Raw genomic sequence first — 20,012 nt, forward strand, 5'->3', positions numbered from 1 at the left:
ATTTGGAGGAAAAGTAAAATATTAAAATGTGRCAGAAATACAAAACCAGTGCCCTGTAAATTGTTTTCATCTGCCTATAGTGAAAGATGGCAATTTTTATGGGAATATTTCTTAAGAGTTACAGCCATTTTCCCCCACTATATCACCTTTAGACTTTCTAAACTCAGACATGTAAAATTATGGTGCTAGAAGGTACATGAAACTGTTAATCAGTCAGCAGACATTTAGTCTTCACTAAAGCTAATGACTACATTAGCCAGTATGCTTCCTTATAGGAATGAATGGATGTGTGGAATGAAACATCTRGTGCTGAGCACTAAATGTCTTCACCATATCTTTTTACAGTGGGGGTTACTTTGAATTAATTCGTGTCTTGTCCTATGAATCAATTCTAAATATATTTTAGTAAGCAGGAAGGGCATTCCTGAAGAACACTTTTTGTCCTAGTTTCATCCAAAAAGCAATTCATGTTCACAGGCTCTGAGCACGCTCTGTGATGCAAACCAAACCACTGCAAGCAAGGATGAACAAGCATATTCCTTCAAAAGATGTACTAACGTACTAATGTGGATGTATTTTGTTTTACTGAACATCAGAAAGTCCAAGATTCCAGAAAGTCCAGAATTTTTAGTTCTTCCTAAAGTTTAGGTAAGAAATCTTAATTCTACTGTAGGCACAACAAAGCTGATATACATACACAGCACGTAACAGAAGCTTCAAATAATAGTTCTACTATTTGCATCGCCTGGGATTATCAGTGTTTACTTTTTAATTTGAAGAAAGTTAGGCATAACTTCCAGAGATGAAGCCATGCCATGCTCTGAATAATCTGGTCTCATTTACAGTGTACTAGTATGTTCTTCATAGTAATTATTCTGAGCTTAGAGGTCTGGTCTCTAGAGATGACTGCAGTTTAATTGTGTTTGGTCACCAGTGAGTCATCTTCTGATTTTTTTTTCTCAGCACATAAAGGAACATTCAAAGATATTTATGTATTTCCACTTAACAGAAAATAAATCATAGAATAATTTAGCTTTGAATGGACCTCTGAAGGACATCTGGACTAGCCTCCAGCACAAAGCAAGGTTAATTTCAGGCCTTGTCCTGGTGAGGTTTGAATATCTGCAAAAATAAAAGTAAGATTCCATCTTCTTTACATCTTCCCATTAGGAYACTGAAGACAGAAATTAGATATCCCCCTCAGCCTTTCTTCCTCAGGCTAAGAAAACCCAGACTTTCAGCCTCTCCTACAGCATTGCGTGCTCCAGCCTCCCAGCCATCTTGATGGCTCTCTTCTGGAGTCTCCCAAGTATGCCAATGTCCTCCTTGCTCCAGGGAGTCCAAAGCTGACCAGAATGATCCAGATGCAATCTCACAAGTGCTGAGCAGAGGGGAACAATCTCTTCCCTTGACCTACTGACTATGAATTTATTAATGAAGCCCAGTAGTATGTGGTTGGCCTTTACTTCTGTGAGGGCACATTACTGACTCATACACAATCTTTTGTCCACCAGGACCGCAAGGCTCTTCCTTGCAAAGATGCTTTCAGCTCCCAGCATGTATTGCTGTACAGAGTTATTCTAATACAGTTGCAGTATTTTACATTTGATTTTGTTGAACTTCCTGAGGTTTCTGTCAACACATTTCATCATCCTGTTCAGATTCCTCTGAATGGCAGAATTACCACTGAGTGTGCCAAACACTCCTCATACGTTGRTGTCATTTGTAAGCTTGCTGAAGCTCCGTTCTGTCCCATTGTCCAGCTCATTAAGGAATACGTTAAAAAGTGTTGGCCCCAGAATCAGCCTCTTAGGAAGGCAAGCTGTAATCAGGCATCTGTTAGACTTCAAATCACTGATCCTACTTTTGAGCCCAGTGGTTAAGCCATTTTTTCCATCCACCTTGTAGTACATTGAATCTGTCTCTCTCCAATTACAAGGAGACAATTACAACCCAATTACAATTACAATCATATTGCCTTGATTACAAGGAGACYATGTTTGAAGCCTTACTGAAGTTGAGGTAAGCAAAATCCCTTTGCCCACCAATCCAATCATCTAATTATAGAAAACAATCAAGTCAGCCACGGATGGTTTGATGAACTTAAGTTGGCTGTTCTTGTTCCTCCTGACTTCTAGGAATTTGCTCCAGAGCACTGTCACTACTTGGCTCATCCAGCACCTGCACCAAGAAAAAGCTCCTGATACACTCCAGAAATCTTCTGCATTGCTTGTACTTTGCCATGATGCCATTCCAGCAAGTCTTGTGTTAGATATCCCTTGCGAATTAAAACCTGCAATCATATTGCTTTCTTCAGTTGTTTTAAGAAGGCTTTGTTCACTTTGTCATCTTGACTAAGCATCACCTATGCCTTGTCAACCTTGCCTCTAATGCTAACTCATAAGCTTTTATTGAACTCTTATCAAAGCTCCTTATTTGCAAGCTGCTCCATTGTGTAGTATGAATCTTTCCCTCCTCATTTTACCTGCTTGTCCATCCTAAAAAGCCTTTATTCAGTCACTGCAGCACTCCAGTCRTGAGCCATTTTACCACATCTCTGTGATCCCAGTGAGGTTATGCATCTGTGACTGTGCCTAGATTTCTCACTCTTCCCATTTGTTTCCTATGCTATCTGTGTTCATGTACATGTATTCAGTCCCAGTTGCACTCCTTTCTCGGGGGAACTGTGAGAGTCTTCCTTTTCTTACTGCTCCCTAGGTGCTTCCTGCCCCTCATTTCTCCACTTCCCTTCAAACTTTTGTTTCYATCTTCTACCAAGTCAAATTTAAAGCCTTCTTCACTTGGCTGACAAGCTTGTTAGCAAAGATGCTCAAGCCTTACTTTGTTAGATGAATCCTGTCTTTCTGCAGCACCTTTGTTTCCTCAAAGAGGGTCTTGTGGCTGTTTAAGTGAAAGCCTTGCCCACAGCTAGAGGTTGATGACAGCATGCACCTTTCTTTTTCCCTGGCAGGACTAAGCCTGGTCCCGGGCTCTCGGGCCCTTCACTTTCACAGCCCTGTATTCTCCTTTGGGAGATGCCATGGATGTCCATGTAATGAGCAGCACAGGATCTGAGGACCTAAGATCTTCAACAGTCTCTTCCCGACTTTCCGGACCTGAACTTCCAGTAAGTGATGGATTTTCTAAGTCAGTAAGTCTGCATGGCAGATGGGAGCCTCTGTTCCTCACAAAAGGGAGGCTATGACCACTGTTACTCCTATCTGGCTCTTCAGGAGACACTATTTTAACACATGGATCAGGGTCAGCCTTCCCAAACACCTTCCCTGGCAGAACATGTTCCTCCTCAGTTGCCAGCAGGGTTGCACACCTCTTCTACAGGTGGGCAGGTGGAGAAAGAGCCTTCTTCCTCTTTTTGAAAGTCATAAGTTTCCAAAATCCACAAGCTTCACTCCCCTTGGCCTTGTGTGTGGCAGCTTGTTCTTCTGCGAAATGTGGGGCTCAGCATATTGCCCCTGTAAGGTTTCCACACAGAGCCTGTTGATCTGTTCATCCTCCCTAATGCTACGTAGTCTGGTCACCTCAACTCTCACTTGTTTTGCCAGGCAACTCAGTGATTTTACCACACAGCAACTTCTACTGATGAATCTACTTTCTTCAGCAGCTTGTAAAAGCAGCATAAAGCAGCCTACTAAAAAACATGTGACATTAGAACTGGTGATTCTGAAGAAAATTCTAATTATAAACAAAATTTGATATTTAAGAGTAGTATTGCCTCTCTGAGGTGATCAATTTGTTTCTTGTTTTGTATTTTGTACAAATCCTTAGGCAGTTAAAACTCAGATATAGGGATGAATTCTTCTGTTCACTTGGAAAGGATATTAAAGAGAAGAAAACAGTCCAGAGCAGAAGCAGTCTCTAAGATAATCAGCCTCTGCATGAAGTGTCATCTTTTCTACTAATTTCTCTGTTTGTGGTTCCTGGTTTATGCAGTATCATTTTATGTTTCTCATAAAGCATCTTGTTTCCAGCTCTATGCTATGCTGGCATAATTAAAGATACTTGGCTGCTGCAAACAGCTTCTGACCCTGAGTACTGGAGATGATACACACATGCCAAGATGTTACTGCCTTTTTTTTTTTCTGTCATGCTCAGAGAGTAAAAAATAAGCAAGATATTAAAACTGTCAGAGGAGAAGGAAAAAAAAATCATCCTATCAACCAGTCAACATCAGAAACTACAAAATCTTGATTTATATGTACTTGGAATGTGCTTTCTTCTCCATTTTTAGGAATAAAAATAAAATTTTATTTGTTGTTTGACACCTGTGTAATTATATGAAGTAGTGCAAAGGGAGTGCATTACAGATATAAAGCATGTCCGCATTAGATGAACTGTGGCTTAACAAAGTTTAGGAAACAAGATTGTATATTTGGTGTGYGTCTTGGAAGAGGGTGTCAAGCAGGATGAATATATTGAATGTAATGAGTATACTCTTTTTAAAATAGTTGTTCATAGAAGTAGATCTTTCAGATAAGTGAGAATTTTCTTAATAATTTCTCCTTAGGCTAAATTTTTATTACATTTTTCTGGAAAGAAAGGATGGAAGGGGGTGCAATATTGTCTTGCAACAGCTCTGAGGAAAGGAGTGTGTCACATCCATGCTGCCAACASATGACATTATTGTATGCTAGTTATGTTTAAGCAAGATTTAGGGACTTGGGGAAACATTCCAGGTTCTTGAGAAAAACTTGACCTTCCTGAAGTTAGTAGATTTAAAGGGATCAGAAATTCCCTTSTTTGCATAATGCTGTGATGTAGCCATATTATGTTCCTTATCTGGTTTTGAAAGTATTCCTTAAATACCATCATATCTGGTATTTGAAAACAAAGTTTCTTTCCTACAGTAAAGCCCCAAGATCCAAAATCTTTTGTTTACAACCTTTTACACTGAAGTAACCAGTGAAATAACACAAGTTATTCTTTTGTAGCTCCACTAATTGGACTGTTGTTTCTCCAGCATAAGATCGATTTAATACCTGCGTAAAGAGGTTAGAGCTTCAATGTTAAAATAACTATATTAAAAAATCTGACTTTATTGAGAGTCTAAGCTCCAGTGACCACCATCGCCTCTGTTTACACCAAATTAGTACTCCTGTAAGAATACGAAGGACATACCAAGGATCTTGTCTTTCTTATTCAGTTTTTAGAAGTTCTTCACTTCTTATTTTTGAGACCAGGCTCTGGGAATTGAGCATGGAAACCTTCAACAAAATCAAGCACATGCTAAAACAGAACAGTCTGCATAACAAATTAGGCAAGAAAAATACATGGCTATCACAGGACTCATGAGGCAATTAAAACTATTTTGGTGGATAAATTGCCCATAAGCATTATTGTGGCCAGGAGGAAGATCTAGTAAAGAGTTTATGTCATTATAAAAGAAATAATAATCAAATTATCTTTAAGGAGAAGGAAGGAAYGAGAGTTAGAGACAACCTCTCCCTCAGAAACGGATTTACTTCTGAAGGGTTTTTTTTCCCCCCTTTTACATGAAAATTGAAAAGTGTTCATGGCTTTAGCAACAGGCTTTTGGGGGGTTTTGTGTGAGGCTTTTCATATGATAATTGGTAGATTCTATGGCAACCATTGAAAAAGAAGCCCTGAAAACAAAAGCTGCAGCAGAAGAGGATCAGTACATATTCACTATGTCTGCAGCAATAACAGCAGAGACTCACTCCTCAGAAAGGTATCTGATGGCAGCCTGTCAAAGGAAGGGATTTGTTTTAACTCAGGCAGAGTTAACTAAGTCTATAATTAATTCAGGGAATTTTTACTCTAGGATTTTTTCTTACAAAATTTCATCTACAGTAGAGATACAGGAAATCAGTGGTTAATACTGGTYTGATAATACTTTGAGGTGAACAACTGAAATGGGAGACAAAAGAACAGGTTTAGAGCCAAAACCTGCTAGCTTCTTCATGACTGGTTATGGTCTCAAAAGAGACTTCACATATAAATAAAGTAGGCAGGATCTGGCCTCCGGGGGCTGATGTCATATGAAATCAATGTTTAACTACAGGTTATATTTACTTACTTATTTATGATCCAAAAAAGTTTGTGATCTGAGCAAATGGGGATAGTAAATATCATGCCCAATTTTTTGCAGAACAGCAAATTATTATTTTGGAGACGGTATTTTTCCCACAAAGATAGACTGAATCAGCAAATTATCTAGTGTCCTTTAAAGTGTCCATGCCAGCTATGAAACAGACTGTAAAATGGGTTAGCAAACACATTCCTATTACTGGCAAAGGAAGAATATAAGCATAGAATATAACCCAGACTTCTATGGATTTGCAAGAAGACAAAAAAGAAAACCATAGACTGAAAAGCACAAAAAAAGCACAAAATACCCCCAAAAAAATAAAAAATAAAAAATAAGTGTAAGAGGAAATAAAAAGATCACCCTTCTTATTTGCTTTGTGATATAACTATTTCTATAATACTTAGCTCAGAATACAATACAGTGATACATYGACCTGGTAATTGCAGGTGATTTGCTTTTCTTGTTTCTAAAGGTTTGCTTTTCTCATGACCATATCATAGATTTTCAAAAAATTATCTTAGATAAACCTTTTTAAATATTTCATGCTGAGGAAAAAAAAAAATATTCCAATGAGCATGATAACATTCTCTCTTTTTGAAGTAATACTCGCACTTTACTACTACGGTTTTCCAATGGAATTCTCCATCACAAGAACATTACTACAAAATGCAGCTTCACCATATCTCACTTTCAGGTGGTTATTTTTAACAGTACTAATATCTAGGGGATTCAAAATAATTTGTCAGTTGTTAGAAAGTATTGKTTTAGATAATTTTCCTAATTCATTTGTTGTACAAAGTTCAGATGAACTAAAGTATTTATAAATAAATGAATAGACCCACAGTGAATGAGTTCTAGGCTTCTGAATCAAAGCCAGGGTAGGATTAGGTTCAGATTCATTGATAACTGCTTTTGAGAACTTCTAGTGCACTTATCCATGTGAAAAGAGAAAAGGAAGAGTTGAAAGAAAGATTGAAATCACAAAGAACAGTACTGAGAATAACAATGTTCCATTATCAAAGAAGGATGATTCACACTTCAGATTTATCCCTCAGATATAACCAGTTTGTTTAAATATTTATTTTCCTCACACTGATGTGTTTTTAAACTTCTGCATGAGTCCCATGAATATGTACTAACATACAGTTTTTCCTCATGTTTCTGTGACGGTGTCACTGTTGTTCTTGAATACAAGTGCCATCTTCTAGCCCTTTGTGGAAAGGTGAGCACATAGCACTGTAAAGGCACAAGGTCCAGGACTCCTACAACCCAGGTGTCCTCACATTCTTCAATAAACTGATCTTATCCTTTCCAAAGTCTGCTTTCTACTCAGAGATTTATTCTAATCTGCAAAGTAGCTGAAGTAAACATACAGATTGGCCATTTTCCTGATCACCGTCAAGCTTTTCTCAAACTGAAGAAAAGTCTCTTTAGATGATCAGACTTTCTCTTCCTGCATTTGGCTTTTCCAGATTGTGAATTCTTTCCCTCTTCCTGACTCCTCTTTTCTAGTCCAGCAGCTTCTTATTAAGTACTAGTGTGAAAGTCTTTTCTTTCAAGACCATATTTTCATCCCCTTTGTGAAGTTATTCCTGACCAGTGTCATCAAGTGCTTCAAACTCCCTCCTCCTAGRGCCTATTACTTAATTGCATCTCCCTAAATTCAGACTTAAAAGAAAGAAAAAGCTTTCCCAGGTGAAAATCTGCATTTTATTAATAGGGATTTTCCACTAAATGGACGTTCATCAAAGATTAGCAACCTGCTCTWGTTAATCCTCTCATAGATATATGTTGCCTTTTGTTGGTTCTAGTCAAGGAGGTTCTACAGGTGAAGAATACTGTGAGCAAAAAAATCTGTATTCTACGTACGAAATGATATTTGGGAGGTATTGATGCATCTTAGTCCYAAAGGATTCCCATATCAGACTGAATTTTCAAGCTATATATATATAGTAGTTGTCATATCAGGGAAGCCATGCTCTGGCCCATTTGTTTTTTTTCAGTAAAAGGTGGTCAGCAATGTAACTCAGCTGGAAACCTGGCAAAGAAGAGAGATGGTTTAGATAAATTGTGTTCTGTATAGTATAACTAAATTGACATACTCCTAGCTGTTTACATCCTATTTAACTTTTCTACTCATACAATTTCTCCTCTTTTTAGCTGTTCCTTTCCCTGTCTTCTTCATTTTGGATACCAACATGACAGATGTAGCTGAAAGACTCACCCAGTTGGTGTTTTTCCCGATACAGTTGCAGGATTAATGAGGAGTGAGGGAGCTTTTGAGTTCTGCAGTCAGTCAGACTTTCAGATATCTGAAAGACATTACTGAATTCAGTGTAAAAATATTGCACCAGAAAGAAACTGAAGGTGTAAGAAGCTTTGAGACTGATGACGAAGTTTAAAATACATATTTTTTCCTTTCAAAAAAGTTATTCTTTGAACTGCAGATTATGGAAATTCCACATTTTTTCTCTTCCTTTTCTCATATCAATTAGGGGATTTCCCTGAAAACATTTCTGAAAAAAGAAAAGCTTCTTCTACATTAGATTTGGACTTGAACTACCATTTAAGTTAAAATAAAATGTACATTCTTTTTACTGCAATTTAATATATTGTTATTGCTCCCTAGTTAGTAAAAGCAGATGTGGGTACAGTTATGTCACACRTTTAAATCCCAGAATTGTTCTTTATTGCATGGGAGTAGATTGCATTTCTATTGAGTTAAACAGATCTTATGAAATGATATGGACTTGAAACAATATGATGTCATTTTCATTTAAGTGTGGTGAATATGGTCAGATGGGTCATAACTGGTCTATGGTAACTGCTTATGAACACAAAGTGCTCAGCCCAGCTCCTTAAACAGCAATACCTGCTGTCACTGGAGATGTATTCAGTTTTTCTTGGCTACTTTTTATTGGTCCAAAAGGTCTCCTAAACCAAACTGGGCATGACTTGACAGTTAGCATTAGTCGGAAACAATTCCAATAAGCATTTGGATGTTACCACTCTGATGGTGGCTAAGCAGGTTTCACACTATGTATACATGTTGTCTTATGATAGTTGGCCTCAGTATCAAAGAATGGTCCTTTGCTCTTTAATATACTAGTATAGACATAACCAAAGTTTACTACTGCAAAGCCAATTGTCCAATATTTTGGACAAGTTTGATGCAGTAGAGGAAGCTTACATAGCTTGATAATGATCTGTGCATGTAGCTGTGACATTTTTGATGTGCTGTAAAGAGTCCTAAAACCAGAGTGATTCTATGACTGAACCACATCCAGACTGCATTAAGAACATATTTTTCCATTCAGAATGGACTTGATTTTAGCATTTCATGTCAGCAGCCACATCTAGGTGTTAAAACTTTGTTGATTCAGCTAAGTTGATATACATTTAGATGTAGTGGAACTGAACTATTGCCAAATACAAATACTTCCATTTTGATTGAAAGAGATGGCATTTTCCTTTACTGGAGAGCAACTTCTTATTGCAAACACTCAGCTAAATTAATTTTAAATAATTTCTAAATAAACCTGGATATACATTTATGTCCCATATCTGAGCCCTCAAATAGAGATTAGTCCAGTGGTCATGCTAATTTGTCAATCTCTAAAGGTTTGATAAGGATTGCTGGCTTTCCTTGTTCTTGTTTAAAGATGATGTATACATCTTTAATTCATCCTATAGGTGTCTTCTATTTCAGTTAGGCTCTAGAGGAGTCAATATTTTGTTAGTCAAATTTCTGGCTAATTAGTGAAACATTAAAAATAAGCAATAGAAAATGCACTGCAGTACTGTCAAATGTTGCTAAATCACAGAATTCACACTCAACACAAGAAATCTGACTGTGCACAAAAATACAGCTGTTCCTTCATACCCCAAAATTCTCTGTGCAAAGCTCAAATAGTGACAACAAAAACTAAGAGAAATCAAACTTCAGCTTGGAGGACTTTCTACTTGTCCTCTGCAATGGGTAGATAGCATGAGACAGGTAGGAAAATGAAAAGATTCATTTAAAAATATATAAGGTTAATAGGGTGTCTATTCCATTCCTTATTTTCTTGCAGGTGATCTGCAGATGTACAAAATGTAGCTTGTTTGTGACAATAAAGAACTACGTATTAAACTCTGTCTCTTTTATTCATGTTAAGAACTGTTTCTTTCTGTCCTACTGATAAAAGATTTTCAGTCAGTGAGTAGAAAACCCTGCAGCAAAAAACCCTCCAGAAAATTAGCAGCAGCAGAAAAGTTAATTTTGAGTTTTAGAATGTTAGTTATATTAAAATATGTTAAAGATTATGGCAAAATGCCAAAATTGGTGTATTTACMGCCACCTATTTTTTCACAGAATTCTATTCAGCAAACAAATTYTTTTTGCTAGGCAGTACAGCTCAGCTTTTATCTCTGATACAGTTTTTTCTTGACTCTATGATTTTTCTCCTTTAAGTGTTTGGCACTCAGTCCACACCAGTGTATTAAAAAAAAATATTGTTACAGCTCATTTGATGGGAAGAACAGCATTCTCCCTAAAATGGAAGATGCCCTCCTTAATTTCATTTAAAAAGGAATATTGGTGGTTAAAAAAGAAGAGACAGCATGTGTGATGGGGAGAGGGAAGGGAAAAGCCATCCTGCAAGGAAATGACAAAAATCAGAAGCATTCCTTTTCAGCAAGCAGTGACAAAAATAATGATGAAAAGAAAAAGTAGTAAAAATATTCTATTCAGACGTTAACTTGCGTTAGTTTGCCTACTTTGTGAAAGAGATTGGCATCAGACATTCTATTGGGGGAATATGGGATGCTRACATTGAAAAAAATAGGATCAGATCCTCTTTAACACAGCAGTGGCACTGTATGGAAGGGAAAACCCACTCTCATCACATCAGACGTCAAGGCCAACTTTTGATTCAAAGATACAGTGTTCATAAAGCTAAAAATTATTAAATGAGTATGACCATGATAAAATAATATAATCTTTCTTGTGTAACTCAGTGCATACCAAACTAACATAAAAATAATGAAAAAGAATCCTGAAAACAGAACCTCTGCTGAACTGCATGTGGCATATTAAAACATGTCTTCTGCCTTGCTCTACATGCAACACTATACTTCTCAGACCAAGTAAGAGGTAGAGAGTAAGAGAGATATTCATGCATGCTCTGGGCATGATTACTAAAGACTGAAACACTTCAGCTTCTAAATCTTCTCTGAGAGTTATCTGAGATGCTGCATGTCACTGCACCTTAGATACCAGGGCAGCCTGCAAAGAGGCAGAACGTCATAAAAATGCATTGTAATCTTTTTTACAAGCARCGTGGCTGGAAATACTATCCTGATTCCCCCTTTTAAATGAAAGATAGCTAACTAAAATGTGTCTATTGATCTAGAAAAGCTAGTTTCAAAGACTATTAGATAAAACTATTAGATAATTGCACCTTCTGGATAACAGCAAAATATATTAACTTCTTTTCCTTTGACCTGCAGATTTCTATTTTATTTATTAAATGTACCATATTTGTATGTGTTTTGCACTGGTATTTGTAACTCTGATCAGTAAAAATAATTTTTTTGGTGAGATTTATTGCTCAAATGGATTTCTCTTCTTTCCCAACATCCAGATGGAGAAACGAGCTGAAAGTTGTGTGCTAATGTCCATTTTATGTTTGTGTGTGTGTATGCATCTAACCTTCCTAATACAATATTCTGTGGAACAGCAGCCTATTATAAAGGGGGAAAAACAAAATAAAACAAAACAAAACTCATTAGCTGGAAAACAAAACGGTGTGTCCAAAGATAGAGCCTCATATCTTTGTTTTCACAGGGCTAGATGTTCTGTTTATATGGCACTTAATATAACAAAAATCTCAACATGTGCTTAACTTTAGGCATGCAAATAATCTCTTCAGGTAGGAATTTTCAACCACTCAAGTTTAAGCATATGTTTAAATGCTGTACTAGGTGAGTGCCATCATGATGTTTTCTTGAAATCACTTTTCTGCACTGATTTAATTCTAAAGATCTTCTTCCAGGAAACAGGAACGCAGAATTTGATCCCACAGTCAACTGACAGTGCCTTTCTCATGGTGAATGTCTGGCCTGTCGAAAATAGTGACCAAATCTCCTACTAACTTCATTATTTCCACTTTTTCATCATAAATTACATCATATTTCGCTCAGCACTGCCTGAGCAAAAAAGTAAAGTTGAGAAAATATAAAATCTCACTGTTMTGTTTTAGTCCAGTTCTCTGTACCACTGAATTCAGTTTAATTCTAAAATGGAAAGAAATACCAGTGGCATTCATAAACGTTTGCACAGCCTGAACATATTTCACCTTTTCAACAGACTTTTACCAGCACACTATCAATAAGTAAAAACAATTGTACCTTCTTGACAAAACTCAAATTGCACTRCCATCAGTATTATGAGACATTTCAGATACGTAGATATTTTTTTCTTATCTTGTGTGTTGTCAATACTGCAGTTATTACCAGCTACTGTCAGTGTTATAGAGGGAGAAAACAGTAAGTAGTAGAAAGAATCCAGTTTAAGTTTCAGATCCCTGCATGAGTTTGCAAGACTAAAAAATCCTTTGCCAGCTAATATAGTATGACTGTTATTAAAACTAAAATGGAATTCTATGAAATTGACTCCTCAAAATAATATTACAGTACCGATATTGYTCACAGAGCATGTGAGATAAAACCCATTTTTTTTATGAATGTTCATGCAAGTAGAGTGGTTGGGAAAAGAGGCATGAACTTAAAGAAGCCAATTAATTTTTAAATTCAAAGGAATATTTGTGAACCCTTTTTCTCCCAGCATTTTCACAGCTCTGAATAACACCAATCTAATGACAAGGTTTCACATTTTTATACTCTTATAATTGATCTCTCCAGTACACATGTTGCAACAGAAAACTTCCCTGTGGATTATTTCCTACCTGTTATATCTACTTCTGGAACCTGAAAAAAAAACAGCCATTACCCATCTCTTTTAGGAATATATGCTTTGAATCTTTTCAGTACCTTTTAATGATTTGTTCTTTAGAGAAAGAGGCTTTGGGAGAGGGCCATAATAAAACTGAATATAAAATGCAGTATAAAATACAGTCCCAGCTTGTTCTACACATTGGAAAGAGAGACTTTCTAGAGGAAATCTGTTGCCAAATTTCACTGATTGTCCGTTTTAACATATAGTGACATTTCTTCACAACTCCTAGCACTGAAGCTGTCACGTAGCCAATGCAGGAGCGATTTCATATGTGAGGTAATCTGTTACTCTGATTATAAGTAGATGGGAAGACTGGGAAAGTATCTCTGTGGAGGCTGACAACTAATTCATAGCACCAAAGTTAGAGATGATCTTACTAAAAAAGAAAAGAAATAAATAAACTCCAAAGGAAGTGAAGAAATAATTATAAAAAACACTGCCATACCTAACTCAGCTTCTGCTGAAGTTWGCAGATATCTTTTTATTAATTTTAATGGGATTTGAACTGGAAAGTGGGAAGTGTATGAGAAAGAACTTTGAATGAAGATTATATGGTATATCTGGTTATTTAGTAGACAGATGTGTTTAAGTGTCATATTCAATTAGTGCAGTAGAATATGGGAGGCTGGAAGGTAGAAAGGGTCCAGCAATCAGTCTGCCCGACTTCTGGGCACACAAGGAAACCTTCAGCTGCAGAGTACACGGGAAGGTTTATTGAAAGTTTGCCTGGATGGTACAGGAAACTCTTGGGAGATTTTACTTACCTGTAGGCTAGTCAGAAATGGAAAGCTATTACCAAAAGCGGATGAAGATCTTTAAAACTTTGAACAGATTCCATTTTTACCTCTCCTTGCCCAATGGAATTTGATGCTGAATATATCCTTAGRTGCTTTGCTTTGCTTAAGCTAAAGTGACTCCATCACAGTGACTTTCCACTTCCCAGGAAGGGTAATTTTCCAATAATGAGGGACACTGACTACTGTGTCTCTTAATAGTACCTGTGGCCTGCCCAAAAATAAAAACTCATAGTGAATATAGAATATAAACATATGCAGCCAAATCTCAAACAAGATGAGTCTGTGGCTCGTTTAGTTTCCATGAACAGGAAAGCAGATCTTTAATAAACACTTTGCAAATTCCCATTTGAACTTTCCCCAGAACATCTTGTTTTATCTTGTAGTAACCTTATTCCTCTAGGGACTGGTTTGCCTGAGCATCAAGGCCAGCTATAATCAACCAGTTGTAATMCAGTGCTCTGGGTTAAATTTGATGCACTTTAAAGTTATTTACCATTAGTTCTTTCTCAGGTACTAGTCAGTTGTTTTATATTGATAATGATAATCCACAGAAAAACAGCTTCCATTTTCCTGAAGAAATGTGTTTAAGTATCTTTTTCCATGCTATATGTCAGATTAGGGATTTTTTTTTTGGACAACATTTAGTCAGCTTTTATTAGCCTAATCAACGTCTATGTGTGGATGTCCGAGCCTGTATATGGGCTCCAAATAACCTTGATGCACGCAGTAAAGTGCCTGTGCAATCTGGGCACGCATCACTGCATAGCGAGGAGTCTGGCGAAGCAGCCCTGGCAGCTGCATTTCCAGCGCTGCCTGGTCCCGTTCGTTGTTAACCTTCGTGGGCAGACTGTGAGAAGCCAGGCTCCCTTGCCAGGAAATTGGGATAACCGCTTGCCCCTTGCCCTCACAGGTGTAGCAAGACTCAGCACTCCACTCCTCCGAGTGCCGGCGAGAAGCACTGTGCCTGTCAGAAATCATAATATGTCTTGACATTTGTTCCTTAATATAGCTCAGCCTCAAAGGAAGCTGACATGTGGCTTGCTGTGCTAAATAGACTGCATTTCCTTCAAATAAAGTTTCATTTCTGTAATCCTAAGTGTGTGATGTGCTGCCCTCAAGGAAACTTACCTCTGTTGCTTTGCTTCAAATTGGGCTGCTAAGGCAAAACACCTTCCAGGAGAGAGGCCTCAGTGATGGCTGGGTTAAAGGATTAGGTTTGTGAAAGAGCTATTTTTCAAAGAATGCATAGTTAGGCCGATTAGATGCTGCTTCAAAGCTGGGAAACATTGTCAATAATAGCGAGATCAGAAAACCATGSAGGAAGAGTTTGATGACTAAATAGTGCTTGGGATAGAAATCAGCATTACAGTAGACAGGGTCTAAAGGGGGACTACTAAGGCTCTGGAAGTCATCAGMGGGAAATAAGGGAAGAAGAAAAATCCAGATGCATTAGTCAGTTACATGATTGCTCTAAAGTAGTGATGTGTAACAAGCAACAGCAATCGCAGAATGAAACCAGAAAAGGCTTTTCCAGCAGAGGTAATGAAGTACCATTGCACTGAGCAGGACCATGGGAAGTCCCTCGTTTGAATATTGTGTAAACTTGTAGTCAGCCAAGGTCCTGAAAGATAATTCGAAACTGGTTTGGGTGCAGAGAAGAGATATTAAAATTATTGGAGAAGTAGAAATGTTACAATAGAAGTCTAAAATAACATGATTTATTCTGCTTGATTAAATGAAATCTTCCTATTCGTATGTTAAAGCGGGTAAACACAACAAGAAGAAAAGGAACAATTTAAGGTAAATGACAGCACTGGCAAAAGACCGAGTAAATATAAATGAGGAAGGATTCCTTGCAGCGTGGTGGAGTATCTGAACCAACCCTGCCAATGCTGCACACAGAACGAGCAGGAGGTGGGCTCAAACCAAACTGAGTGTGTCTTCACAGCACAGCTACAAAATCTGTGCAGTTCCTTTCCATAGGCTGTTGTGAACAAAGCAGTTTTCATGAGTTCAAAAATCAGTCAAATTAATTAACAGAAGAGAAGAATCCAGTGAGGTCTATTAAATCCCAAAACATTACTTTTGACTTAGAAAATCCTTAGCTAGGAATGACAGGAAGTGATAGTTTGGTTTTTTTTTGCCACATACTTGCCATGTGCTTATACCCCTCACTCCTGCCAGGGACTTACTGTTGTTTACAGTTAAAGAAAGGCTAGTTTCAGTATGAGCTTGTATGACCAATCTTATATCCTTACACAGCTTCAAATTGTCCAGCTTGGTCCCTGGGAGTGTGTAAAATCTCAGCATAGGTTAATTCACCTGTTTTCCTGGCAAAGTATATGGAAAACACAGAGGTTACAATATGAGAATACTAAATTTGCTCCCAGTAAAATGTTTTTTTGATAAATTTTCCTTAAAGCGAAACTAAATAAAATAAAGAAAGAGCCAGTCTAACAAAAAAAGAAACTCTTTGTTTCTACTAAGTGCACAAGAATTTTGATGTGGGCACTTGTTTCCTTCCTGTAGTTCCCATAAAACTGAAATATCCCTCAACATGCTAGACAGTGACTTCTGTAAAGAACAAGAGAATATTTTATGTTATGATAGGAAAAGCAGAAAGCAGCAGGTTTTGCCACATGAGAAAACTTAGTTTAGAGGGCATCCAAGATCCCGTGGAAACTGTCATGATGCAGTAGAGAGCATTAGACTCTCATAAAATCACCAGTTTCAAGGACTGAAATTGGAGGGCCATGATAGAAATTATTTTGGCTACTTTACTATGGAAGTGATCAGTGCAGCACAACAGATGATTACGTTGCTAGATAAGACTTGCAGATGTGGAAGGATATCTAGGAATCAGTTCAGTAACATGAATAAGTGATGAATCTCTATGTAATAAATCTTCCTYGTCCATTCCCTCAGGGGGCACACATCAGTTTCTGTATAACCTGTAATTCTTGTCTAAGCACACAAAGAACAGAAGTGAATATTTGAGGAGTTAATAGATTTTTTTGTTTGTTTGTTTTTTGAAAGGAGAGACCTACTTATTGCTGTACTGCATCAAACTGGGACACATGCATGTCATTTTTCCAAATACTCTGCCTCCAGCAGTGGCTAGCACTAGTTGCATCTAAGAAAGAGAAAYGACACTTGTGGGAACAATTAGTGAATAATTTGTTTCCAGAAAAAAAAGAGTTCCTCTTTACTCTCTGTACTTTGAAATTTTTTACTATTTACTACTATTGTTCCAAATATTCTAGTTATGTATGCAATAAATATTCTATCTTTTTTGAAGTTCTTTGCCTCAACATTATACAATAATGTTAACAGTAATATCCATGCTTGGCTCAGTATTTTTTTTTGGTTATGAATGTTTTACTCTGCTCAGTGTAAGGGCATGTACATGTTAAAGAGAAAAAAATTGATTGCGATTTTGCTCTCCACTGCCTGAGACTCTGTCTGCTCTTATCAGGCTTTCTCTTTTTATTTCTCCTTAGAGAGTCCTGACCTTCACATCTTCTCTTTGCATGTTAATTTTTCTTTGCCCTAATGCTTATCATGAYTTTCCCTACAGCTGCAGTAATATCTCTGGAGTGAGTTGACTAGCACTTTGCATAGCCAAGTCCAAGTGAAGTGGCACCACATCTTAATGTGGCAGCACAATTTTTTTTCTTACAGTTTCTCTCCTTCCTGTGTTTTCTAAATCCTAATGCTCTACTTGTTTAGATGACTGTCACTATTCATAGAGCAAAGATCTTCAATGAACTGCCCACAGCCAAGCCCAAGTCCTTTTCATGACCTAATGCAGTTAATGTAAAAGATTTCGTCTTCAGTTAAACTGTGAGAGCTGGGAGCTTGCTGGCTGCATCCTGACTGCATGCCAGGACAAGTGTCTTGCCCAGGAGGAAACCCACGCAGGCAGGCACTGAGCACGGTGCCCAGTCGCAACTCCCCAGGTCTGGGGACTTCCAAGGGAGGAGAGGACAGGGAGAGGGCACCTCGTGGAGCACCTCCAAATCACAGTGCAGACACAGCCCATGAGGTGTCCCAACATTACAAGGGATTCAGCCTCGGCTTCACGGCGTCCTTTCTTCCCATTTTCTGAAGAGCAATACCTCTCTGGGCTCAGATTATTTCTTGAATCTTCAGTCTTCCTGTTCAGAGGGCTGTACAAAGATGAGAGAGAGAGGATGGCAAAGTCAGGAGGAAATGAGGACGGAGATGTTTCTGAACAGAGCTAGCCAAACAGGACTACGCCCATCATAGGAAGTCTTAGTCCCAACAGACTGGATAAAGTTCTGAATACTAGCAATGTACTTTTATAAATGTGTCTTAACTACACATCATTACTTGCTCCTCATGCACCTACCACGAAAGATGGAAAGAAATATATATATAAAAATAAATTTATATTATAAATATGTATATAAAATAAATATATATTAACAATTTTGATATATTACTATGATTGAGGTGATTGATTCCTTTTAACTTTTACTTTATTCATTCCAATTATTTTTCTTGGAGAGCTTTTCTTCAGCTAACTATGTGAACTGTAAGATAAGYTCTTCAGATAATATGTTTTTTTCATCAAGCCATTATAGTTAGTGAATATTCTGATGATGAATTAGTATCTTGGGAGAGTAAAAACTGTTTTTGTTTGGAAAATTTCAAATTGTCATGTTTTTGCTTGTTTAAAATATACTGCGCATATATATATATATATATATAYACACACACATACACACACATATATATATAACAAATTCCTTAAATTTTTAACTTTTTAAATTAGGATATTTGTTGTATGATAAATATTTTTAATAAACATGATCAAATTTTAGTAAATGTATAGACATTTCCTGATCTCTGTAAATACATGAGCTGCCATTTAAACAAACTTGCTTTTCCCTAGATTCTGTATTAAAAATATTTTCCTTTTTAATAATATATTTTTCATTACAATTACTTTTCAGTAAAAATACATATCAGGAAGTTCCAATGAACTGCAAAGATGAAAAGGGGGAAAAAAATCTGTGGAATTTTTTTTTTAATATTTACTTATTTGGTGATTTCCACTGATACAATTAGACATATTCTCTGTGGAGATCTGTCTAGGATGGTGTCTTTTTCACATCAGTTGGAAAATCAGTCATAATTAGACTCATCATCAAATACTGTGTTTTTTTTAAGTATACTGAGAAATTAATGTAAGAGAGGTTTGAAATAATAAAATATTCAGAAATATTTTCCCTGGCTACATGTTTTTTTTCTGGGACTATTCTAAAGTTACTTCACCTGAGAAGAACAAATCTTAAATTCCAGCATTTCTTTTTCATTTTGGGTATTTTTTATACATCTATTAATTACTTTCTCCATCTGTTTTTTTTTATTGACAGAAGTTAATAACGTTGGCTCAAGGAAGAGCCACTGAAATTGAATACAAATATATATATAWAAAAAAAGKCTACTAGACTTAAAACACAAATTGGCTCATTTTACACCTCGTCTGTGATCCTTTTTTGTTTAGCCTGCTGTGTTTCTCTGAATGTATTCATTTTTTGGAGCGGTTAATTACCATACCAGATTTTCATTTAAAATGTAAGAGCTTTCACACAAAATAAATTCCATCTTCAGGCATCAACAACAAACAGCATCTGGAATGGCAGAGCCAGACCAGGGGATGGGCAGCAATAGGAATCTAGCCACAGACTTTTGAGAAAAACTGTGTGATTCTTCTCTCCGGTCTCCAATCGGAGTGCTGCAGCTGTATTGTGCCTTGCATCGCGGATGTGTGACACAGTGCAAAGGTTGACACAATGCTGGGAAAGCGGAGGAAAAGTGAATGGGACTGTAAAACTCCCTCTTTTGGCTCAGCGGGGAGTCTTCAGAGTTTACTTCAGCAGAGAGGAACTCGTTTTGAGTTTTCCTTAAACAAAGCGACACAGTAAGAGGAGCAAAACTGCCTCCTCTCCTTTTGTTTGTCTCTCTCCTTTTTTTTTTTTTTTTTTTTTTTTGCTTGAATCATTCTGTTAGCATGAATATTGTACAGTTTCTCAGCCCGTGAATATAAACAAAGCTGTTACTCTCCTTGCTTCCTACAGAGCAACCCTGTGGAAGATTTCTAGCAGTTCTCTAATAATTTTCT

This window comes from Rhea americana, unplaced genomic scaffold, assembly GCF_003343005.1.
Source record: "Rhea americana isolate MKP2758 unplaced genomic scaffold, rheAme1 scaffold_360, whole genome shotgun sequence".
NCBI classification, from domain to species: domain Eukaryota; kingdom Metazoa; phylum Chordata; class Aves; order Rheiformes; family Rheidae; genus Rhea; species Rhea americana.